Raw genomic sequence first — 24,938 nt, forward strand, 5'->3', positions numbered from 1 at the left:
AGCTCTGCTTTAGCCACTGCTGTGCATGCCAGCTTTGGGCTGGGTAGGCAGTAAACCCGAGTCTGGAGAGATTTCCAAATGGCTGTTGGGGGAAGAAAGATGGATTAACTGCCTAGCTTTGCAAGTTGAAATATATTGCTATATAGGTGTCCAGATATAGCTGTACGTACACAAATAGTATTTGTGTGTCTATGTACACGCAGGCAGACACAGGTGTAAAGGCAGATGCAGTCCTGCATCCCACAGGGGCTGTACGGGCTGTGATGAGGACGAGAAGGCTGGTCCCCACTGCTTTCCCAGCACACAGCTCTGCCTAACGCACCGCAGGGCGCACGGCTCCGCCGGCAGCCCTCCAACGTGCAGCTGCTGTCATGGGGTTGCATCATACCAGCACCTTTTAAACAGGGTTCCCATTGATCTGATGGCAGGGTAAAAGGTGACGGGTTAGGGCAAATAGACGCCGTTCCAAAGCCATGGGAAATGCAGGCACTAGCTGCTCCCTAACGCTTGTCAGGTATTTCTATGCAAAAAGACATTCAGCCATCAGGCTCAAATTCCATTGGTAGATTGAAGTTTATTTGCTGTATTCACTTTTACTCTAAGTTGGAGAAGTAGCTATGCTCATTAAACTAATGATCGCTTTGTGACTGATTCTTCCTTACTCTAAAAGACTTTCAGCTTCTAAGTTATTTGTACAAGTTGACAGAGTACAGAGCACATACCAGTGCTTAAAAGCCACCCTTCTGTAAATGCACAGCAAATTAAATGCAGCCTTTCATCACATATACAACGAATTTCTCCTAGAAAATACATATTTATTCTGTACTGTGCTTGACACAAATCAGAGAAAGTACTTAGGGGTATCATCTCAAATTCTTCCTAAGGCAAATGTGTTTTTATCCTAATCTACACATTCATAAAGCTGTTGCTTTAGGGCAAGTCCATATTAGAAAATTTCATGCTGGAAATCTGAAATCACTTTTGGTAAAAGCTAATATAAGAAATCTATTTAGTACACACATTTTAAATTTACAATAAAAGATGCCTCCACTCTGTTATGCCAGTCCAGTAGCACAAAAAACCATGGTAAAGACTGAGAAGCAGAAAAAGCACAAAAATCCCCTTTTAAAAGTAAACAAAAAAAAGCCCCAACCAAACAAAAAATCCATCCCACACCAACACAAAAAGAAAACAAATCGCCACCCCTCCTACGAAACCTTTCTATGCAACGTCTGATTGAAGACTAGAAAAGGAAATCATCAAAGCCAGGGAACTGGCTACATCATCCCTAGAAAATAGCCATAGCATCAGACTTTAACTGGAGCACAGCCATGGCAGCTGTACGGGGTGTTTCTGCCTGGAACCAACCTCCTTATCAGACGCGGGATGAGATCTGAAGAGCAAGGAGCGAGGGCATCTTGCAGCCGCTCCTCCCAGGGGCACAAGGGAGGGGAAAGGCACAACTCCCGGCCTCCTGCAACATCTCCAGCAGGACGGTGCTGGGGAACAAGAAAAGCAGCAGCAGCAATCAACGAGCTACTGTTTCCCCGCACTAATTAAAAGGATCTTCAGCAGAGTCACAGTGATTCGGCATGGTCCCAAGACTGCTCACATCGCCTCAAGGGCATCTGGTCAACCAAAGGACTGGGAGCTCCTTTGGGGCGTTTTGTAGGATACGAGCCAGTTTAGTTAGCAAAACATATCTCAAGTCCAATGTTTTATGTCTTTTTGATGATTTTTTTTTTCTTTTAATATGTAAAAGTGCCCAGTAACTTTAAAGCAGACAGAGTGTTTTCTTTGTTGCCGTGCCACGATACATGTCTTTCCCCATTAGCTCAAGCAAAATAAGGCAGGAGGTCTAAACATGTGGATAGCAGAGCATGGTTTCTCTATCATCCTTTCTTTCCAGGCAGTCATTTAGATCAATAACTACTTGTGTTGGCAATAATCGAGCTATGCGTCTCTTTCAAGTTATTTTTAGAAGCATTCAAAGCAGCAAAGATCACAGAGCAACAGACACGGAAAAGATACAGCAATTTTCAGAGTATGCCATACTCAATTTCTGAAATCTTGCCCTGCTTTTTCTCTTTAATCAAAGAGGAATGTTGTTATGAAAATGTGCTAAGGGCCGTACGATGCCCTTGAAAGGAAGCAGGCGAGGAGCAGGCGGCTGCTGCAGCGCTGCACAGCGTACCTCAGCTCCTGCCCTTCCAAGCACCTGAGGCCGGAGCTGACTGCGGTCCTTTGCCACCTCCAGTCCTGCGTTCACAACTCAGCCTTGCCATGCTGCTCCCTTGCAGCTTTGGCTTCACTTTGACAAGCGCACTGGCAGGGGGTCGGTAGGAGGAAAGCCTGACCCATTCGTTTTCTTGGCTCCTCTACAAGATTGCCAAGAAAAACATGCACTACGCAGCCAGATCACTAGATTATTTTTTGGCAACTGCAAAGAGTTAGGAAGAGCCTTTCCTCATCCTTTCACGTTTCCCCAGCACCATGTGGCGGCGGCTCCCTTACAGGCACGCGGAGGCAGTTCTGTGCGTGGTGGTTGCAACTTCTCCTTGACTCCATCACTCCCCTGCCCTCACAACGTCGTCCCTTTGCCCAAAGGCATGCAATCCACTAGGTTCTTTAACTCTGGATATTTTATTTATAAGTTATATGCTTTCCATACTATTTACCTTTTACCCGTTGCCATTATTTCCATCGTTAATAATTTTAAAAGCATAATTTAATTGTTTTTTTCATAATGAGTAGCTATCGGCTAAAGGAACCATTGGTGGCAGAGGGCAAACATTGCCTCCTCTAGTGCACCTCACTTCTCTCCAGAGCTAAGGATTTGCTTCTGAGTGTTTTTGGTTTTGTTTTGGGGGGTTTTCCCCAATAAGATTAATTCTTTTTCAGTAAGAAGATGCAACAGAGGGGTTACGTCACGTATTTCAGAGCCTGCTTACGGCTACACCTTCAGTGTGAAGAGCTCCTTTCCCAGCCTGGGATTTAACCAGCCTAGAAGATTTCCACTTGGTGGTTTGAATTTCTTTCCCCAATTTGTGACCTCATCGCAGCAGTGACACAAACAGGAGCTAAAGCACAAAGCCATCTTCTTTGCATGGGAACCAAGCGAGGGCCAGAAGCTGACGGGCAGGGCTACGCCTGCGGTCCAACTGGGGCCTTGGGTATTGGGTCTTCAGTTGCTTTTATGGGAATTCAGATGAAGTTTGTGGAAACGTAATGAGATCCAACATCTTGTGAGAGATCCACTAAGGTCCGGCAAGACAAAGCATGGCTGGTGAGATTACAGCCTTGCCCTAGCCGGAGGAAGACAGTAAATCCTGTTCCATTTTTGGATGCAACCCGCAACCCAATTCAAATTGAGCCAAGTTAAATTCTCATAACTGAAGTTTAATCTTCAAATCCCCCCGGGGCTAGAAGCCTCGCGCCAGCCCTGCCCCCCCCCCCCCCCCCCCCCCCCGGCTGGTGGCTGCAGCAGCCCTCGGTCTGCTCCCCATCCCTGCCCTGGTGCCGGGACGGGGGGAGCTCAGCCGAGAAGAACCACAGCCAAGGGGAAGCCAAGGTTCAGGGGAATTTCATCTCCATCAGATGAGTAAGGTAAACCAACATGATTGGAAAAACAGACCACATTTTTGCTGCAGCCTGGACAGATGTTTGCTGTCAGATGCACCGCACATTGTACAGCCACATCTGCTGGAAAAGCACTTTGCGGATGATTTATCACATTCCTGTGCCGAGGAGCTGAAAAGCCCCCTGAAAGTTTTCCACTTAATACTTACCGTTCCCAGCTTGGTGATCATCCCTGACATTTTCTACGTTCCTGTTCAAAGCAGCTCACAGGGGCGGGGAACCCTTCACCATCCCATGGCTTCTGGTGGTACCCTCACGGACAGACTCAGGGCATCTCAGGGAGCCAGGACACCAACATTTTTCCTTTTATGGCTGATGCATTGGGGAAGGGATGTTTTATCCTAAGGTATGGATCCTCTGCAGAGCCGCGCACCACGTAGGGTAAAGGGCTGTCCAGGGGTGCAGGCAGCAGCACTGCGAGCCAGTCTCCCGGCATCAGCTGCCATTGCAAGGGCAGGCTGAAGACAGTGAAACTGCAAAATTACTTTGGGGTAATTAATGATGCCAGAGCACCCACGGGGAGCTGCACTTTAGGAGTGGGCTGTCCTGCACATGTCTCTGCAGCCAGCTGCGTTTCTGGTATAGGGTCCTCCCAATGGCTGCTCTCCCTCGCATTAGAATTGCTGCAAACTCTGACAGTGGAAGGAGCCCCGAAACAGCAGAAGCCCCAGTTAGGAAGGGTTACAGATTGATTTAATCATAACACTGTGACTTTAAAGACAAGTAGCACCAACAGTCCTTCACGGGATCACTTGCTGACAGGGATGCCTGGTGAGAAGCTGCTCCCAGCAGCTTCTTGTGCATCAGGAGCTCTCCCTGACCCCTGGGGAAACCAGGGCTGCCCACCCCAGGACAAGCCACAGGTACCTACTGCACACATCACAAATAAGAAGTGCTGTTGATGACTCACGGAAAAATGCTAAAGAATGAAAAGACTATAGAAAGGCTGTAGCCACTTAGAAATATACATACTTCCAGTAGCTTTGATTTTTTTTAGGTTTTTTTTCCCCCCTGAAAGTGGCCTATTTTGGCTGATAGGAGGACTACCCACAGCACTGAAGATGTTTTGTTTCACCAGCACAGGCACTTAAAGACCTCCTGGGACCAGCACATTAGGGGCAAAAAAGGAGCGATCAGTGCCCTCAGACTTCCCCTGCCAAGGGCCAAGCCCAAAGCCACCAGTACCAGTGGAGAAGACTCCTATTAATATTAAGTACTGCTTGGACCACGTACCAAGATCTGAATACCTGTTCTGTTTGTTTTCCCTGTAGTAAATTGGCCTCAGGTTTACCTGCAGGTGATGAGATGGGACACCCTTCTAGCAGCCCCAGGGGATGCTCACAGACTTAGCCACCCAGATGCATCTGGGTTGAGAAACTCCATCACCACACTGCAGGCAACCTCAGCCATTAGTATTTTACGAAACCTCTAACTGGAAGGAGTCAACCAAATGACAGTGTGATGAAGGATGCAGGTTTTTTTGTGAAGCCAAGCTCTTCAGGTCAGTTTTGGTCACATCTGCTCTGTTAGTAGCAAATTTATCCTAGTCTGGTAGTCATTTTGGGTGTGCACCAAGCTTGCCCAATACCCCTCTTAGCCCAAATGTGGCTAGGAATATGGATTTCCCCTTGAGATAATTATTGAGCATGAATTATAGAGAAGTTGGGCGCCCATGCATGGCGGCACCATGCTCCCAACCTGATGCCTCATTTTCCAGTCCTTCATTTCCTGGAGCTCCTACATGCAGAGTTCCCCCAGCCATTTACTATCTGCTCTGGAGAGGAAGGTCACAGCTGGGCATGGTGCTGCTCACTCCCCAGGGGAACCAGTCACACTGCTAGTGACAGCAAACCGTGCAGCTTTCCTTCAGATTTGACACAGGAGGCATTCAGAAACAGCACAGCAAGGATGAGATGTTTCCAGCTTGTGCATGTGTCCAGGAATCCTGTGTTCCTATTGGGCTCTTTATTCTGGCTATGTCCTGGTTTCAGCATCACTGCAAATGCCCACTTGGAGCATTCCTCCTTCCACACGTGGCACAGGTCATAGCAGAGGAGCTGTAAGCGTGTTCCACTTCTCCCATGTTATCCCGCTGTCCGTACAGCAAGTGGTTCATTTGCAACCAGATTTTTGTGAGCTGCATGAAGAAGAGACACTTCAGCAAGACTCATCTCCATTTCGGTGAGAGTGCTTTCAGTGCCCACACATTTACTCGCAGAGCTTTGGTCTCACCCACTTGCTTGTGGCAGAGCACCATGCTGAGCTGGCACTAGCGCCCAGACACATGACGTCCTCACGCCATGCTCTGGTCAAACCTCACCTGGCCATCAGCAGTCCCAGCCCGCCCTACAGCTCCAAACTGAACGGTCACAAGAGCAGCAAAGGAACCAATCTTTCCTTTCTACATGTCCAATTGATTCCCACGAGGAAGCACAACAACATGTCTGTCTTTGCGCTGAACTATTCCCTTTGAAACCCAATGGTAGGTACCTCGGGAATACTCTCCTACATTACGGATGCACATGCCCCTCATCAAACCATCCACTTTAAACATTAATTGGGAAAGCCACACAGCCCAGGACCTACCGCAGCAAACCTGGTTCAGTGGTTAAAAAACCCTTCACCTGTGCACTGCCCAGAGGGCTGCAGCCCAGCACCCGGAGCAGCACATCCATGTGCGGATGGGGTCACAGGACACACGCACCAGGGGACAGACTGGGAGGTGTCATCCAGAGCAGGACCCACCACAGACCTTCAGCATCTCGCTCCAGAGCTTTGGTTAACAGCCTCCCCACCTCTGCCTGTACAGGAGGGTGCCCAGACTTATGACGTGCCCATCCCACTGTTTGATTTCAAAGCTTCCAAGGCACCTGCTCCCAAGTCCAGCTGCCCTGGGGGCCCAGGACCACTTTTGCCTGCACCCCTGGCACCATGCCCGACCTGACCCACCAGCATCCCAGAGCTGAGCAGAGTGGTACCAGCATCATCCCAGGGACCAAAGCCAGCAGATAGCTCCCCAGCAGCTCGGTGCACACCCACAGGCTTGGATGCTACACCAGACACTCATGCAGATGTTCAAAGCACCAGCCACACCTGCTACGGCTTCCCCAGCGGGGAGAAGCAACCCATGTCAGGCACAACCTGTGTCTTATGAAAAGCGGGGGGAGCTCTGGCATCCATCTCAGCCTTGCTCTGCTCTTGGTGCCTTTCAGCCGCACACAGCTCGGTCCCCGCTGCAGGGCACACAGAAGCCCAAAGCTACTGAAAGCACTGGTGACCTGGTGCGTATTAGCATTGGCTTACATAGGTTAGAAATGGGGTTTCCCAGTCATGGACCCAACTTGAAAAAGTCACCATAGCACAGCCAAGGATTAGTAAGCATCACCACAGTCTTCTCGGACATTTTTTACCTTCTACAGGAGGCTTCAGTGGGGTTAGGGTCTGACTAATGGGTCTGACCTGCAGCCCAGATCTCCTGGAGATTAGACAGCATGCAGGGCACATTTGGCTCTGCAGCTGCCTCTCCCTATCAGATCAAATGTCTCCGAGTAAACACATTTCTGTTCTCTTTTTACCCGTAGGTTTATTTGTCCGTAATAAGGTGAAGAGTCAATAATCCCTCAAAGCCTCCTTTTCCCCTCCAAGTATTTTTATCTAGTCCACACAGCCTATAAATCTGAAAGCATTTTGAGCAGAGGCATAGCTCCAGTCAGCTTTTACGTGGCCAAGGAGCCAAATTCTATGTTTTGCAGTGAGCGGTTTTGGCAGTATTTTCAGGCTCTTGTTTAGGAAAGAGAGATGGGATGAGCTCAGATTTTCTGCTGCCATGCATGACCATCCTTGCTCATAAACACATCCCTCACCACTCCTTCTGCAGCAGGCAAAGTGCTCTATCAAAAAGGGTTGTTGAACATAGAAACAGCATAAGCTCAGGGATTCCTTTCCTGCACAGGACATTGTTTCAGAACATTAAACCCCTCCCCCCCAAAAAAAAGAAAAGAAATTAAATTAAATGAAGGACAAAGAAGATCTGAAACAGCAAGGCTTCCTTTCACCACTCGAGGTCTTGCTCATGCTCTTGCCTGTGGACACTGACCCAAGGATTTGTGCGAGGGACACAACACTGCTCAGTAAAAGGCAAGGGTAACATCCTAAACCACAAAACCGCACGAGAGATGTCTATCGCAGTGTTATGCACAGACATTAAACCGGGAATGAAAAACCCCGAGTTCAAAACTCAGCGCTGCTGCAGCTGCCCTATTAATTAGAATACATCAGTGAGCTGAGCGTGAAGCAGTTTGGATGTACTCCAGTTCCTTTCTGGGTCAACATAACCTTTGGTGTCAGGGTACCGGTGTGACCCTGAAGCTGGCTGGACATGCAGATAAGCACTCATTAAAACTTGCTTGGACTTTACTAATCCCAGTGATGACCACTGCAGGGAACAGGAGCGCACGGTCTATCTGAGGACATGGGCAGCTGCAGCAACTTGGCATTGCTGCCTGAGTGATCGGTATATCTGTGAGAGGACACCCCTGCTACCAGGAGGTCAGTGCTAGAGGAGGAATCCTTAGCTCTCGGAGCCAGGGCTCAGCAGAGTTAAAGCCAAAGGCTGGTCAACTTTTGGTCCAGCCGATGCTCAGAGCCTGCATCCTCAGCCTACATCCTCCCCCTGGGGCTGCAGCGAGCAGAGGCAGCCTGAAACCTGAAAGCTTTGTCCCACGTCCCCATTGAGGCCAGGCCCTGGGCAGCGTTATCGGGACCAAACAGGGCAAAAGTCCCTGGTTTTGCTGCTTTCACTGCGTGCCCCAGCCTGGCCAGGTCAGGGCCGATGGTGCAGCAGGGCGTCCCAGGAGGCTGCGATCTGCTGTTTGAGCAAATTAACCGCGGTGCTTGATTGCAAATGAGTAATGGTGTGGAGTGCTACTCCTCTTACTAAACATGACTCTTGCAGCAGATACGTACCTTTTCCTCCAAGTAACACTGTGTCAACACGAGCTCATGTTTTCCTCGTAGCCCAACACCCTGTCGATACACACGAGCACACACAAGGCAATATTGACTGATGACCTTTGAGAACATAAGTTTTCAACAGAAAAGTCAACAGAACTCACTTTTTGGCCGCTTGTATTATTTGAGTTGTGCAGTATGAACATGCTGTTACACTTTGTGTTTGAAACACAAAACTTTAACACTCAGCTGCAATCTATAAGCATGAAATTGGCTCCGTCAGAGCATCTTGTGAAGAACATTTTGGCTTATGACTTGCAATGTGACTGCCTTCAACAGCAGACAAATATCATTTGGATCGAGGTGGAAATTGCCTTTGGAAACCAATCTGGAGAAAGCAGAAATATGTTTTTCCTTAACTGAGGATCTTTTCTGCTCTTGAATTGCTAATAATATTATTTGTCTTCATATACTTCTATGTGTTACAAGTGTTCATAATACTAGCCTCAAAGGCCAAAAAAATGAAAAAGTAATACTAAATTATTTAAAAGAAAAAAGAAAAAAGATTTTGTTTTCTCTGATTAACTCTATACAACTCAGTTTCTTTATCAACTTTGCAAAGTCCTTTAAATCAAAAGAAAGATAACCAGTGTTTTTAATTAAATATACTTGGTAATTCTTTCATTTAATCCAATAGATTTTTGCATTTCCTAGAATAAAATAGAAAAGTCTTTATATTTGCTTGCTGAACCGAGCAAAACATTTGAAGGGTAAAATCAACAATCTGCCAAAATCAGGAAGGAAAGCACAGCTCTTAGAGCACTTGAGAACTAACACAAATACTATGAAGATTCTTTGTCTCTTTCCAATAGATATTTTAGTGAAACCCTCATGAGCGATGCACGGTTAAACAGCAAACCCCTGCGTAGCTGGTTACACAGAGGCACTCAAGGAGGCGGGGGAAATGCTAAATAACTTGTACTAAGCTTACATAGCAAACCAGCCACAGTTTACAAGAGACTTGTGTGTCTTGCACTAACCTTTGCATCAGTTCCTGATCTCACTCTTTCCTGGGCCATCACCAAATGATGATGAACCCAGAAAATTCTTCCTGGAAAAGCAATATTTCCAGAGAAAACATCCAGGGTCATTTAAAGTACAAATTACTTCTTTTACCTGTACTGATATTCACATAGCACACGCAGCACAGCTTGATCTCTTCTCCAAAAGGGCAGCCTCTGTATCACCCAAAAATATTACTTTAGATCTCGGGGTATCATCCTTTTGTTTGGAAGGAAGACTCTAAGTGTTGCAAATAACAAGGTAACTTTATTTAAGACGACTGAAAAGTCTTAATCAAGACAACTGTCTTCCCGCCACAGAGCAATCTAGCATGGAGCCAGACCGGGCATGGCAGAGAGTGACCAGAGAGAAAAGACACATCAGCATCAGCCCTTTCTGAGGTCACTGTTGTCAGAATATTTATAAGGGCTGTGCTTCACAAGGTGGCGGGGGGAGGGGGGCGGGGGGGGGGTGCAGGGAGAAAGGGAAAAAAAAGCCGCACTGCTCAATTTTGTTTTTAAAGATGCTCATGATATTTTGATTTCCAGATGTCTGAACTCTGGCCAACTCAGAGTGGAAAATATGTTGGGCTGGACTCCGTCCTTGATGCCAGTTTTCAACTTCCAGGCCACTGGCCTATACAGAGCGCAGGCTGGGCACTGGATGCCTGGCTATCCAAACAAGCTAAAACATGGAACAAGACAAAGCCCCCAGCCACAGAGACCATGATCAGATGGATGCATTCCCATACATGAACCTGGGATGTAGGAACAGTGGAGCTAATGGCTTACGGGTCCACTTTCTCTAATGAACACTTAGATAATTGTTCCTCCTAAGACAACACTCAAGCACGACGGACTTTTTGACATAAACATCGGTGGCTGGCCCTGCTGCACGTGCCTTGCAGTTCCCCCAGGCTTGGGACACCAAGACGCAGGCTGGGGAAACAACTTCACTGAACAGGCACATTGGGGTCAGCACTGTGGGGGTATTCAAGCCCTTCTTGGGGTTTTGACTTATGGTTAGAAAAGCTTCTTATTTGTTTATAAACCTGTGCTGAGTTTGACATGCAGGGTGGATCAAGTACATTTCCACCCCATGTGGTCTCTGTATTACCAGAGGATTATTCCATGACAAAGATGCAAATAGGCTGCAGCGTGTTCAGTGCCCTCTAAAGGATGTTTCCACATTGTAAACTAGCAAGAAAAATCTTAATTGCTCTGACCCACAAACATGCCTGGACACATTATGGCAGCACTATTTAAAAAACAAAAACACAATCAAAACCAACACAAAACCTCCACACTTGCGTAAAACCTCTCTGTGGAAGAGATTCACGCCTTCAGACCCCACATTTCCCATTCTCCCCATCTCTGCCTGCTGGCTGCAGCACGCTGGATGCCCCCCTTCCCGGTGTATGCTCCGGCAAACACGACTGTATCAACAGGCAGCTCCTGAAGCTGCACAGTCTGATTACATGACCTTCAGCAACACAAGGTTGTTAGTAAGAGCATCCTCTCACTGACCTCAGGCCCACTGCCTTATATAAAAGTAACTATTTCATTCATCCTTATGTAAAAGTAAAGATCTCAGCTGAGCTTAAGCTTTTTGCTGCGCCCTGTTGTGAACTGCAAGACCAGAGACAGGGACACTCACTAATACTGCACTGCTACCCTGTAAGGGGACACAGCTATAAACTGGAATTGGACTATATACACCAATTAGTTATCAGTTATGGAAAACAAACGGAATCAACCTATTTACCTATTTTCTGCCACTGGAGGGCATTCACTGCCCTCACAAAGCTTCCCTCGCAAGCAGCAGAGATGCTGCAGAAAGGCCCATGGTGGGTCCGCGTTGTTCTACTTTATCCCACTCAATGCTCACAAACACACGTCTTGCAGCATCTTCCCCGCGGGAGCTCCCGAGGAAGCCGGGACTCCTCTGCATCAAGGCACCGGAGCAGGCGTTGCACCTGCAAGCTCAGAACAGCCCCGCTGAAGCCAGGAGCCTTACCCCACAGCTGAACCCCAGGCACTGGCTCAAGAGGCACGGTGCCAGCAGCCGCACGACTCCACCACGTCCTTGTTCCTTCGGATGCATTTAGATGCAATCCAAGCCGACGGTGCTGGCAAACGCCTGACACCACACATTTCACTAAGCAGGAGCTAAGCAGTGCATTTTTGCCCCTGGGGAAAGTCCAGGTATGCCTCTGTGCAGCTCACATCACCAAGCTGGCCAAGCACCAACACTCCCACATTTAGGGGAGCCGCAGAAACTGGATTTCTCTCTAGTTCACTCAGGCCAGTGCCACCTCTCTGAGGAGTTATTTATTACAAGAAAATCTCTTCAGACTCAAAGCAGAGAAGCTGGTCCTTTAACATACCAGAATTACATTTCGCATGACAGAAGCACTAGGCTTTGGCACCACCAAAAATTGAGACTGTCTCTGCTCCAAGGATCTCACCAGGACCAGAGCAAGCTTACCAGTAACACCATGAGTTTCAGGGCAAAGCTTTTGCTCTCCAAGGTTCACTGAAGGCTCCTTGTCTCCACGATGAAAGTTTGGTAAGGATAAAAAAATTGGGGGGTCAGTGGGGAAAGGAAACCAACTGTAAATAAACCCAGCTGTTTTCACCCAGCATACACTGGGTATAGAAAGAAGACACTTGCATGTCATTTAAAAATTTAAAACTGGTGTGTTGACACCTCAGGCGGGCCTGGCATTTCTACAGCATCACTGCACCAGGTTTCATGTGTTTATTAACCGCCTACCCCTCTCATTACATCGACCACGTGCCCCACAGCTGTACATCATTCTGCCATCGCTCTGCCCACCCTAAGCGGCCAGCAAACAAAGCAGCTTGCTCCCAGCCCTGCTGCATTCTGCCCACAACTGCCTTGGAAACATCCATGGATGAGAAACGCACAGGGAGCTAAATAACTTTTCAAATAATTGCCCCAAAGGTGTGTGAATAACACGAGCTTTTGACTGGGCAGGGGAAGAAAAAACATGTTTCACACGCGCACTTGTTGAGACAGCCTACTGTTCAGTGTTCCCTCACTCTTTGTTTTCAAGATCACTGGAAAATCACGTTGGCACCAAATGACAGCCCTGTATAACAGTCTTCATCACTCTGGGAAGGTTTTTTTATTATTGTGGGTTTTTTAAATCAACTTTTCTACTTGGCATATTGCATAATGTGTTTTTTTTTTTTAAAAAAACCAAACACTACAACTAGTTGAGGCTTCAATATGTTCACAAACTATAACCATTAATTCTTTCAGCTGATGAATAAATTAAAAAACCTATACTTGGACTCAAGCACAAACTCTTTTTCCCTTCACTGCAGGCTAACACATGAAAGTAGAAGACTGCTTTTCATCAGCAGTCAGGCTGAGAGAGAACAAATGATCTATATTCTCCTTAGATTCTGGGTGTAGATGAGGAGGCTTGGGAACATCGAACTCCAAACGTTCCATCAGTTCACTCCTAGTCTCCCAACAGCCCAGTGCTGCAGCTTGCCCGACACTGGGCTGGCCGGGAAGGCGAGCAGCACAACCGCCCCATGGAGCCAGCGGCTCATGCCTGCTTTTGTCCATATGTCCCATTCCCCATCTTTGATCCCTCTGCAGACTGACCGTGAATTGTACACCAGTTAATCACATTACCTATTTACTAGAAAGATTTTCTTCAGCTCCTACCATCTTGTTTGCAGGCAGAAAGTGTGAGGAGGCAGAGCTATGCCGTTTGCTTGATTCCCATCACAGACTTGCAGCTAAATCGCCCATCCAGAAACGTGCCTCAGAGCCTGAACCTGCGGTGCCACCTGGATCTCTGCAACCGGCTGGTACCTTCAGGTAACTTCATCATCAGAAAAGGAGACGGCAAGATGGGCACAGGTATGTACTGCACAGCTATGTGTTATTTGTACGATACCTAGCTGTCATCCGAGTACAAAACCATACCTGGGGGATTATTACAACACAGAATGACCTGTCCAGTACCTTTCAGAAACATTTATTATGTTTTTACTTGGGAGGTAGTAATTATATATTGCAACTTTCATGTGTTAATTACTTATTAGTAATTCCATAAATTGTGTGTGCAGATATATCTGTATATCTATATATAGATACAGCATACGTACACATTTTTATATTTATCTATATATCTTATCTGTTGGAAAATTAAATGCACAAAGAAGCAACAAACCTAATTGAATTTAATTAAACTTTATTAAAACTTATGATGGTTCCCAGTTGCCTAAACAGTTTCGAACAACTGTTATAATAAAGCAGAATTCCAGTGAAGGTAGTTGTAATAACCTTGTTCTTCACAGTCCTTCAAAACTTTCTCGGGACTTAGCATGCAAAATAGAGACAATAGAACCATATATTTTCAGCAATAAGATCATTAAAACAGCCTCAGTGTTTTTTACTTAAAGTTCCCTGAAGCAGTAACAATTAACTGGCTCTCCCACAAAGTACTTTCGGGTGAGTATTTGGGAAAGAAGTACTTAATCTTTCAAAGTTTTAAAAAAAAAAAAAAAAAAAAAAATCAGTCTGTAAATTCAAGGATGTGGGACATGTTCTTGTTGGTTTTCAAGATTAAGTATTTCTTTGGCTCATTTAAAGATTCAGTTTAAGTTGTATTTTCTGAGGGTTTTTTTTTCTCTAAATGGCTTATTCTAACAGGTGAGAACCATGGCATAATAAATAAAAAAAAAACAACAACATAACAGAACACCTGTAATTGGGGCTTTGCTTTCAAAAGGAGATCATATATATATATATACACACACACACACACACACTGAAGTTCTTCGCTGGCAGAGATGTTCATTTTCACATGCTTGGCACGATGCTAGTGTGAACTGCTACATCTTAGTATTCAGAGATATGAGTAACAGTGTCAAAGAAGGTCCTCAGAAGTTTTCACCTGCAGTTACCATGCAGGTTTCTGTCTGAAACGTCCTGCATTACTTGCTTTCACTTGATGTGAAAATACGTCTGTCTTAAAAAAACTCACTGAAATGCATTTTCAGACAACTGAACTCCGTTATCAATCTCCTTGCCTTGTTTCACGACACAGTACAAAGGGAAGTTCAGCCATACGGTGCTTTTTAATGTCCATTTCCAAACAAGAAAACAGCAGGAAAAACTGTGGCACGTTTGATTACACCGTGCCCAGAAGGAAGATAACCCCTACAGGTATCGCTGAGAAACTGGTTTTTCAAATCATCTTTTGAAATTAAATATATCTTGCTGGCCTCCCATCTAGCCTGTATCATCCCAAACCACGACTGTTTCCCATCTCACCATGCCATAGCATGAACGCTTCTTCATTTCAACAGTTAGGTGTGACAATGGGGAGGCCTGGGCACGTGCGAATACAGTAAATACTTTCTGACCTTGATTAAAAGGGAAATATTTAAGAGACTGTTCATTATGAATACTCTGCTTTTTATTTGGCCTCATATTTTTATTTGGGCTCATATTTTTTGCTCACAGAGGTGGCACACAGTGAGGAATGTTTCTCTAGCAGTTGCCTAGAACATTTTAACTCTAAATGCTTCAGTGCATCCAGGGAAGAGGAAAGGCTTCCATTTTGTCTATTCCCTGATAAGAGCACAGCAAGCTCATGGTGCTCAGGACCTCCTTGACACAATGCACACTGCTAATGGCATCGTAACTCCTGTGGAAATTTCTAGAAGATCAATTCACAGCAAAATAACGTTTTAAAAATTCATCCAGCTTTTTCAAAGCCATTATTTTAATACTTGATGTTATTCTAAATATGCCTTCTAAATGCACATCAGTTGCTGTACATAGCACCATACAAAAACATTTCAAACGTTTTATAGCCCTGAAAGACAACCGTCAATGCTACGATACCCTCAACAGACCTGAATGTTGTATGCCTCAAAACAGTTAGAACTGTTTCTTTCAAACACTGTCCTAGAAGCTGACATGCTGAATGCAACACGGTTCACTTAAACACAGGAACCTGACCAAATACAAGGATGTGGCTAAGCAATCCAGAACAAAATACTGAAAATCTTCATCTAGGATGTACTGGTTAGTAAACGAAGAATGAGCAGCTGTTAAACAATTTATTCCTTCTGACTTGGAGGAGAACATGCTACCTCAGATGTGCAGATTTGGTTACTCTTGAAAGGCAATGTTAAACACCTCTAAATCAAGAGAGCTATCAATCCCCACGCAGACAAATAAAAATCCAGAAATTAATTCAGGGCTAAAGACAAAGAGAACACATGTTCATCAACACATTCTCATTAAATCTTTCTTACAGGTTTCTTGGGCAGTTTTGTCGAAGAGCTAAGGCTTAACATGTATTTTTATTCATTTTCATATAGCATAAAAAGAATTTTTGATTGAGAAAAAAAAAAAAACAAACTCATTTCAACACCTCAGATTCAGTCCCTAAGTTTTTCCTTCTGTTTCAGATCCCAAGTATGCAAAAACTCTACCAAAAGCATCATTTTGCAGACACGTCAACTAAACAGTCAAAGGTCGAGAGGCCATCTAAAACATGAGCCAGACTAGCAGCGCTGGCAATTGACAGGGTGACAAGCAAGGGACAAACACATAAGATAAGGGACAAGCTACTTGGGCTCTCATTCCTGCATGCGGAGGAGGCTAAATGCATTGTCAAGACCACATACTATTCATTCCTGGCATAGGGCATGCACCTTCCTGCAAACTCCAAACTCCCATGTATGCGGGGGCAGATGCAGAGATTAATGGGTCACCAGAAGCCCTGCCCTTTGCTTCAATGAGCTTTAACGGCAGCTCCTGGGGTTTAATCTGATCTCTCAAATCTCACTGCTTTTGTGATTGTTGTAAACTCCTTACAGAGCTCGACATAACTGCAAGAACACCTTCACCCAAAAATCAGAGCTGCTCTGTCAAACACAATATAAATTAAAAGAGTTTTAGCAGCACTGTGCTTCATTCCAGGGTGAAATGCAACATCATTTAAAAAGACATAAGAAAATTAGGTCAATGGCAAGTTAATCTGAATGGTAGGTTAATGAGAAGTTTTGATGAAAGAGTAGTAACATGAAAGAAGTTCTCAAGATTTCTACTTGACATCCTCTCCCCAACAGCCACTACAGAGTACTGATGCTTTCTGGAGAGTATTACTTCAGTTCTGACTACTTAAGAAAAATCCTGGAAAACAGATTACCCAAATCCATGTTGTCACCTCACTCAGGTTGGAGGGATGTGAATCATAAAAATCAGAAGACAGTATCTCCCAAAGACCTTGGGAGATTTCGACTATTGGATTTCAACTGTGATTCCCAGTCTTGGCTGCTTTCAGCACTGATCCAGCATGGAAAAGGGCAGTCCTGAGATTAATCTACTCCACATCACATGTCATAGGGCCTAAGGGGACTCTGTAACTACCCAAAACCAAGTGGAGTACTGGACACTTCCTCATTACCCAAAACAGGCGACCAGGAGTCACGTAACGTGGAGCTGCCCGGTTTGCTCCAGCCTGCCAGGGGGTTCCCTGAGCGGAGGCAGCTGACAGAGGTGAGGGGTAACCACATCCCCAGATGTGAAGGGGAAAGGGGGAAGAGAGAAAGCTACAAAGATACCACTATCAAAGAACTGATTTTTCTGATGGAGATACAGCTACTTCTGGCTTACTCTAACAGCAATTTTTGTGTGTGTACTTTAACATTGCATTTGCTAGCAACAACAAGAAAAAGTCTGAATTTACCCACAAACCCACATCTTACCAGAAATATAGGTCAGAGAAGAGTAAATCTTTTATTTCCTCAGATAACTAGATAGCCAAAGTCTCACTTCCAACTTCCATCCTCTCTAACCCACTGCTAAGATATGCAAAGCAAAACTCATCTTCAGCCACATCCCCCCTATTCTCATGCTTAGCTTTTCCTCAGAAAAAAATCCTTCTAATGTTTGTCAACGCCTGTCCCCTGACCATCATCACACGCCTTAGGTAAACAAGGCGGTGACAACCAAGAGTGCAGTTTTAACTACCCCTGTGCTTTCTTCTGTTATCAAACAACATTGCCATGTCTCAACCCAGGTATTTGGAGGTCAAAGGTTAATGAAGGAAACCAGACTCCGATAACTATATTACAGACCATCTCAGGGCTCACACCTCAGTCAGCCCCTGCTGTGATTGCATCCGCAGGAGCCTGCTGCAGGGAAGTTACGGGGGCCTCTCTTTTGGTCTTAGGCTATTCTGAAACCATACCGAGGAAAAAACGTGGTGAACCTCTTGGTGAATACACTCACTCTGATACCTTTTCTACCCCAAAGTCTGCTTTTTGCATTGCAAGCATTCAAAATTAAATGCTTCGTTCTTTGAGCGTATGAATTTTTATGACAAAGTTTGGTGCAAATCATGTGGAGATCTGTTTCTACCACTAAGTGCTGTCCTAACAGGTGGAGATCATATTTTGGGGTGCTATACCTCCCAGCTGAAAACAAAAAAAAACGCAGTAGAAAGGCAAGATGACAAATACGGTGCTTTACAGAGCCTCGACCCAAGTTTCCCTGATCATTTACACTACAAGTCCACTTGAAAGAGGGAAGAAATTCAGCTTTGTATCGCAGATATGCAGTTTGTTAGCCCAGCTAAAGATTATCCACTTTCTTTACCCATCCTACAGTTTCCTCTCCCCTAGCCTTGCCATCTGCATTCTCAGAAGTTACAAAACAACATTGCCTATAGGTCACATTCAGCCCTGTGCGCAACAACCGCCCAACCCTGCCATTCCAACTCGGCTTCCTACCAGTCCTTGAAGCACTAGGGAACACCAAACCTCGAGCAGGATAGCACAGGTATAACACTTCTGTGGTTAAGCCATAGACGCTCAGAGTATTACCAGTCTCTCATGGCTCCATTAACTTGCATCCAAAATCAAAGAAAAGCATTTGCTAGTTTGAGCAGAGGTTCTCAGTAGCTCTTGGATTAGTTAATACCACTTTAATAAATCACGGTTTAAGAAGCAGTGAACATGAATATGGTGATAGTAGCCTACAAAAACTCAGAAAAAGGAGAAAGGTACCTAAGAGCCTGGTTTTGTAATAAAGGTCACTGAAGGGTTCATTGCTGTTCCATACATCACTAGGTGCAGCACTGCACTGGAAGATAGCAAACTGTTTTCTAGTCCTACTGCAGAGACCCTGCGTGATCCCAGGTCAGTCAGATAACCTCTTCACACTTCACATCCAAACCACAAATTGCTATTTTGAGTCCTTTCTGGGAGAACAAGTAAACCGCCTTTCACACATTGCTCAATCTCCTCCTCCATCTCACAGCAGCCTACATTAAAAGCTGACTGTTACATGCTAACTAAAAACGCTTCTGGAGGCTCTGAACAGCCTGGAAAACAAACAACCTGGAAAATCCTTTAATGCACAAACTTTCTTGATTTATCGAAGCCAACAACGCTGACTTTAAGTAGGCAGGATCTTTCTCCATGAACTCTAACAGGAATAGCCAAGCTCTCCGAGTGCCTGGAGACCAAAAACCAAATGCAGTCAGCAAATTTCCATTCAGATGCACAGTACAGCACAAATCTGATCGACTAAAAAACACGTGGAGCAACTACTTAAAATTCTCAGATGTATAGATATGGATAAGGCAAACACACTTACCCACTGATGGGAGGAAGGCTGCAGTTTCCCCGGCCACAGAGCTACAAGTCAGCAAACTGCAGGGAGAAGCCAGCACACACCAGGGATGTTAGCACCCAGGTGCCCCAGGGTACCGTGATTGGAAATCGCAGCTGTGTGAAGAAAAACAGGTTTAATCAGAAGCAAATGGGCCTGGGTACACCGAAGAAATGAGAAACCAGGCTTTTGTGCTGAACTTTATTTTGCTCTCAGTTAGAGCACCTGCCATTAACAGATGCTCCTTGTTTCTCATCAAGTGGCATGACTCATGGCTGTGACTCCAGCTGCCCACAACAATGTCCTTCGTGTGCTCTCCAGGAGCACGTCCAAAGCTCCAATTTAGCAAACACTTATTAATCTAATTTAACCTCACACATAATCCTACTGACATCAATGTGTGAGTAAAGTTTAGCAACCATGAGAGTCTGAGATCAAAGGTAGGCTTGCCTGAAACCATCCAGCCCAAGCTGGGGCAGCAGAGGACTGCACCTCCAGCAGTCAACCTGCCTTCCCTCTGCCTGGGGCTGGGGTTTTTTCCTGCTTTTTCCTGGTAGTCCAGCCTGCACTTTAACCCAGACTCTTTCTCTTAAATCCAATATGTCAATCTTGCCAAGTTTAATCATGGCAAAAACCATAAAGGCTGCCTCTGTCTATGCAGCAATGGATGTTTGTTAACGCGCCTGGAAAGCCTGGAAGAGAATATGGGGAGAGCTTCTGGGAGCCAAGGCACCTTGGGAACACAAAGCATGACCACCAATGTCTTTCCCTCATTAAAAGAGGATCTGGATGGCAGAAAGAGGAAAGTACATGAATATGATGTTCCAGAACTGCTCAGAATGTATTGCTTTCTGGCTGAAATTGTAATTGCCAAATATCTTCACTTTTGCAAATGTAAGGGAAGGTCTGTACAGAATTCAGAATAACATTTTGTTGTAGAAACAGACTAGAAACACATAGATCAATGCCTCTCGTTAAGTGTTCCAAGTAAAACCACATGCAGATTTTAGTTTGTGTGCATTTCCTTCAGCTATTCCAAGGGGAAAAAAAATTACTGGGTAAAGGGAAACTTAAAAACCAGAGTCCAGCTGTATAACTCCCAGAAAATATCAACTCAAATGAACTGACCATGTCATAGACTAAGCCTCAAGAGGTGCTTAGTCACACTGCTGAAGGAGATGAAATGGAAAATACAGTAGAGCTGGAGGACACCCAAAGAAAAACGAGAAAGGAGCTATATTCTGAAAGGCTGTGGGTCAAGCAGCAGATGAAGACATACTGTGCTTCACAAAGACAGATGCTTTCCTTGAATTGCTTACAGCTTGATTTAGCAAACATCTGCAGAAGTCAGGACACCAGAATCCACCCAGACTTAAAGCTTGACCTTGTCTAGTTTCTCTGCCCAGCAGTACAGAGGGAGAAGTGTTTAGAAAGAAGGATCTTTAACAGCAAGCTTTGAGCGAGCAAAATCCTTCACGAATACATGATTTTGGAGAAATAATTTCACCACAGAAGTCACAATATTTTGTCCTGAAAAGTCAGGACATTTCATTTTGAAAATACTGTATTGCATGAACTTAAATTTAAAAAATGGACTTTAAGAGATAAAATAATACCGACAAGATAATGAAATATCTAGTAGCAAGTTAAATAAACATTTTGTTCATGAGAACTGAGGCTATGGGATGAGATCAGGGTCTCTAGGACTTGTCTGTAAGTGCAGCAGTCCAGTACTGCTGCCGGATCAAACAGCGACCTGGACTTCAAGGCTTGGAGACACTGTCTTGTGGAGCTGTCACAGTCCCCTTTCCAGGGTGTCCTCATCTTGCCACCAGCTGCCAAGAGGCTGTCCTGGGGAGAGACAATGACCTTACACAGAGCCTCGTGGTCCCTTGATTGGGGTCCGGAGGCCACACGGGTGGGAGCACTGGCAGCATGGTAGCTGCTGCTGGGGTGCTGGCCGAGGCTGCACCCCCGCAGGGGAGCAGCAGGGCTGGCTGTGCCAATGCCACGGTGCTGCCAGTGTAACGGAAAGCAGGCCAAAGCCACTTGATTTGGAAAGACAGACCAAGAGTTTTCATGCCAACCTCAGCATAGGTCATGTGCCAATGTCACAGCGAGCGCTGCGAGGGTGATGACAGCCACGGCTCCTGGAGGAGCACACAGCAGTGTGTTTTCTGGCACATAACGGTTCACCCTTTAAACCATCTCCCTGCTGAACATCAGGAGAGCTTAACCATGCTGCAGGTCGTCGGCTGCCATCCATGTACAGAACCTGTGTTAAGGTTAGATAGGGCTGGAGGGAGGGCAGGAGCCTGATGGAGGGCAGGAGCGCTGTTTGCAGCCAGGGATGCTGTGCTATAGGCACAGGACAAGCGGGAGCAAGAACCATCAAGGAAGCAGGACCCGGGCAGTCCTCCGTGGTTGGGGTTCAAAGCAGCACCCAGTAGCCCCAAGCAGCTGGTGGGGTTCTGGTTGCACCGCTGGGCAGCCAGGCAGGCTCACGGGCCAGCCTCGTGTTTGGGCAGACGGGCTGTGGTCAGGCAGCTAGTTAGACCTGCCTGCCTCACCGCAACCCAACGGGGCTGACACTTAGTCACAGATGCCGCCAACACCGGGGCACGGAGGCTTAAGAAAAAACCAAGCGGGCACGTGCAAGGCTGGCCGCTCTGAAGGGAGCGGTGGGCCAGGCGTGCAGGGACACCTTGTCCCAAGCCCTGAAAGAGCAAGAGAGGCACTGCCCTGTGCTTCTGGGGCGCGAGAGCTGGGGGAGATGCAGCGTGCCTGGCACACCGCATGGGCGCTGATCAGCGCAGCTCTGAGCTTCAAAGTGTGTGTTGCCAGAAGAGCCCACAGGGGAATATGTAGGCAACCACTAACAGCAAAAAGAGGAGTTAAACTGGATTAAGAACCAATAAGGAAGCGGGAAGCTGATGCAAGCAAGGACTATATAGCATGATAAGAAGAGGAAAGGGAAGCATATATAGCACAGGAAGGTCTGCAAAGCACAGGAGAAAAGCAAGCAAAGCAGCCTTACAGAACAGTGGAGAGTGCTGAAAGTGACAGTCTGGGCACCAATTTGCAGGGGGACTTCTGCAGGCTGGGGCTTGGCAAAGTGCACCTACCTCCAGCGGTCTTCAGGCATTCCCCACATCTCCCTTATGCAGCAAATCCAGAGAGGTGCCTGCAGTGAAGTTCTCCTGAAAGAGGGCAAGGGAGGCATGGGGAAGGCACCCAACTGACAAGCAGGGAATGCACAAGAGGGAAACTTCCCTGAAATAATCTTTCCCAGACTGAGAGCCATAAGTCATCTAGGTGTGAGATCCAGATCATCGTGAGCTCAGAACAGCTTTCTGCTCTGAAGTGCCTACGATCTGTAGTTGACAGATTAATATTTTTTTTCTTTTATAACGTGGTTCGTATGATGAGCTGATGGTTCTCATATTCCTTCAGGCTGTGGAAAACCCAATTTACAGGTCCTCTGTGGTTCAACCCTGCGCCCTGGCAAGTACTTCAATGGCTCAGTTGCAAGCAGACTCTCTCCTTTTAACATCCCTTCCTCACAGGGCAACCAACTCATGCTTGTGCCTCTTTCTTCTCCTGCCCTAGGCGTGCCCTCTCCAAAGTGAGACCCAGCTTGAGAAGAAGGGCTGAGGAACAACTCTACTCCCTCTTTTTCTTGTGTAGAAAGTACACTTGTGAGTAATATGAACTCAAGTCCCTTCGCCTAAGCAGCAGCACACCAGGCTCCCGGGTTAATAACCTGCTCCTCGGCTGTTATGCAGAGGACAGGCACATTTCAGTTGTGGAGCTTTTAGGCTCGCACTTAAGTGTAGTCACTTGACTTCCTAACCCCAATGTAACTTGCTCCTCATTCTTGATGTAAAACATGAAGAAAGATGGAAAAGACTCTTTGGAGAAATCCATGGAGCAACACTGCACAAGACAAGTACTGATGGGACATCAAAGAGCACCAGAAAAACAGTTGCAGCAGCCAACAGGAGGTCCAAATGTGTAGACAACAGAGAGCATGGATGAGGCAAAAAGCATAGACGCTATGCACAGCTCATAAGAAAGTATCAACAGAATTTCACAATGTTGTTTACTTTATTCATTTAAAATCTGTTCTGTTTTCATGCTAGATTAGTAAGCCTTTGCCAAACCTCTGCTTCCCATGGGGCTGTCTGCTGGTTGGGTCAGTTTATTGTTCACTCAGATATTTGGGTTACCCAGAGCCAGTGGAGAGATCTGGAAATGGTCCTTTTTGCACGTAAAGAAGAAATACAAGAGCTGCTGTTGATTAGTTCACATTCTGACTGCACATTTTTACACCCAGCTTGATATGTTGAATGTTCTCAGCATGATTCATCCAGAAAAATAGCAATTTAATGCACAAGGGCATGTTGGAGCAGGCAGAAACATTTCATGGAAACAAAGATTTAGCCAGAGGACTTAAATATCAACATACAGAAAATTATCTGGCTTTGGCTGGAAGAATACTTTCACAGGCTAGGATTCTCAAAAGGATAAAAAGGGAAGCAGGCACCCAAATCACACTGAAGTTTTTCAAAGCCCTTTCTAAAATCCTGTCCTGGAATGTGACTCAGACAAGAGTAATGGATCTGATCCAAACACATGTAAAGTCAGCATAACCTCAATGTGGAATCACAGAAAATCAGGGAAAGAAAATACCTCATATGAAGTAGTCTGATTTATCCTATCCCCCTGCCCTGGGCAGGATCATCTATACCTAAATCATTCATGACAGATTTGTCTACTGTGTTTTTAAAGACCTTCAAAGACAGAAACTCCAGTATTTCCATTTAGAACTCTACTGTTAGAAAGCTTTTCGCTATTCTTTAACCTATATCTTTCTTCCTGTAGTGCGAGATCAAAAGGTCCTATGAAATAAACCATGGGCTTTTAGGAAAGACTATTTCTGTCCTTTTTACAGCTTGATCCTGCCCTCCTGCATACTTGAGGATCACCCCTATGTTGCCCAAAGTCTTCTCCTCTAAAAGCTGAAACATGTAACACGATTAGCTCTTACCTCCTCGGTCACATCCGAGACCTCTAATTGTGCTTCTCTTTGGGCTCTTTCCAACTGGTCCACATCCTCTGGAACTGCAACGCCAGAGAAGTCCAGCTGAGGTTTTTCCAATGATGAGAATAGCAGAAAGATTACTGTAAATATCCAGAAGGCAACATTATTGCTCATGCATTTTAGTATTCAGCATTGCACTCCATCTTTTCCACCCGAGTATGACTTTCTTGACTCATTCAACTCCCAGAAGAAAGCACTTCCCAACTTCCCGAGTTCCTGCCTTCCTTTTTATGTCCCACTTATCCCAGCTGTCCACCTCACAAAGCACTTTTTCTTTGATAGGATTTCTAACTTCAGATCCTAATTAGCAACTTCCCGTTGAACGATTATTTAAAGCAGATTTAGCTCCTATAGAGCTTGCTCATCTGTCAGTGCGATGCTGTTGAACAGAACAGGTAGCAAGTATAGAAAGGAACCCCTATGTTTCTTTTCCAGCCTGTGCTATTTGTTTTAAAAAGCAAAACAAAACATTAAAGCATAACAATGACCTTAAATAGACTAT

The 24,938-nt window shown here is 45.6% G+C and overlaps 2 long non-coding RNA genes across 3 annotated transcripts in view; one reads left to right on the forward strand and one right to left on the reverse strand.

Moving 5' to 3' along the window:
* LOC114015079 (uncharacterized) overlaps nucleotides 1-24,479 on the reverse strand; it is a 41,759-nt gene extending 17,280 nt beyond the window's left edge. For both annotated transcript variants that reach the window (XR_003558842.2, XR_003558841.2), the window contains exons 1-3: nucleotides 24,383-24,479; nucleotides 22,458-22,532; nucleotides 19,318-19,448 (exon numbers count right to left, since the gene is read on the reverse strand). This is a non-coding gene — a long non-coding RNA (uncharacterized LOC114015079). The remainder of the gene's footprint in view (nucleotides 1-19,317; nucleotides 19,449-22,457; nucleotides 22,533-24,382) is intronic.
* Nucleotides 8,060-24,384, forward strand: LOC114015080 (uncharacterized). The gene is made up of 3 exons (XR_003558843.2): nucleotides 8,060-8,187; nucleotides 13,371-13,554; nucleotides 22,942-24,384. It is a non-coding gene; the product is annotated as an uncharacterized LOC114015080 (long non-coding RNA).
* Nucleotides 24,480-24,938: the final 459 nt, after the last annotated feature.

Source organism: Falco cherrug, chromosome 10 (assembly GCF_023634085.1).
Source record: "Falco cherrug isolate bFalChe1 chromosome 10, bFalChe1.pri, whole genome shotgun sequence".
In the NCBI taxonomy this organism is placed as follows: domain Eukaryota; kingdom Metazoa; phylum Chordata; class Aves; order Falconiformes; family Falconidae; genus Falco; species Falco cherrug.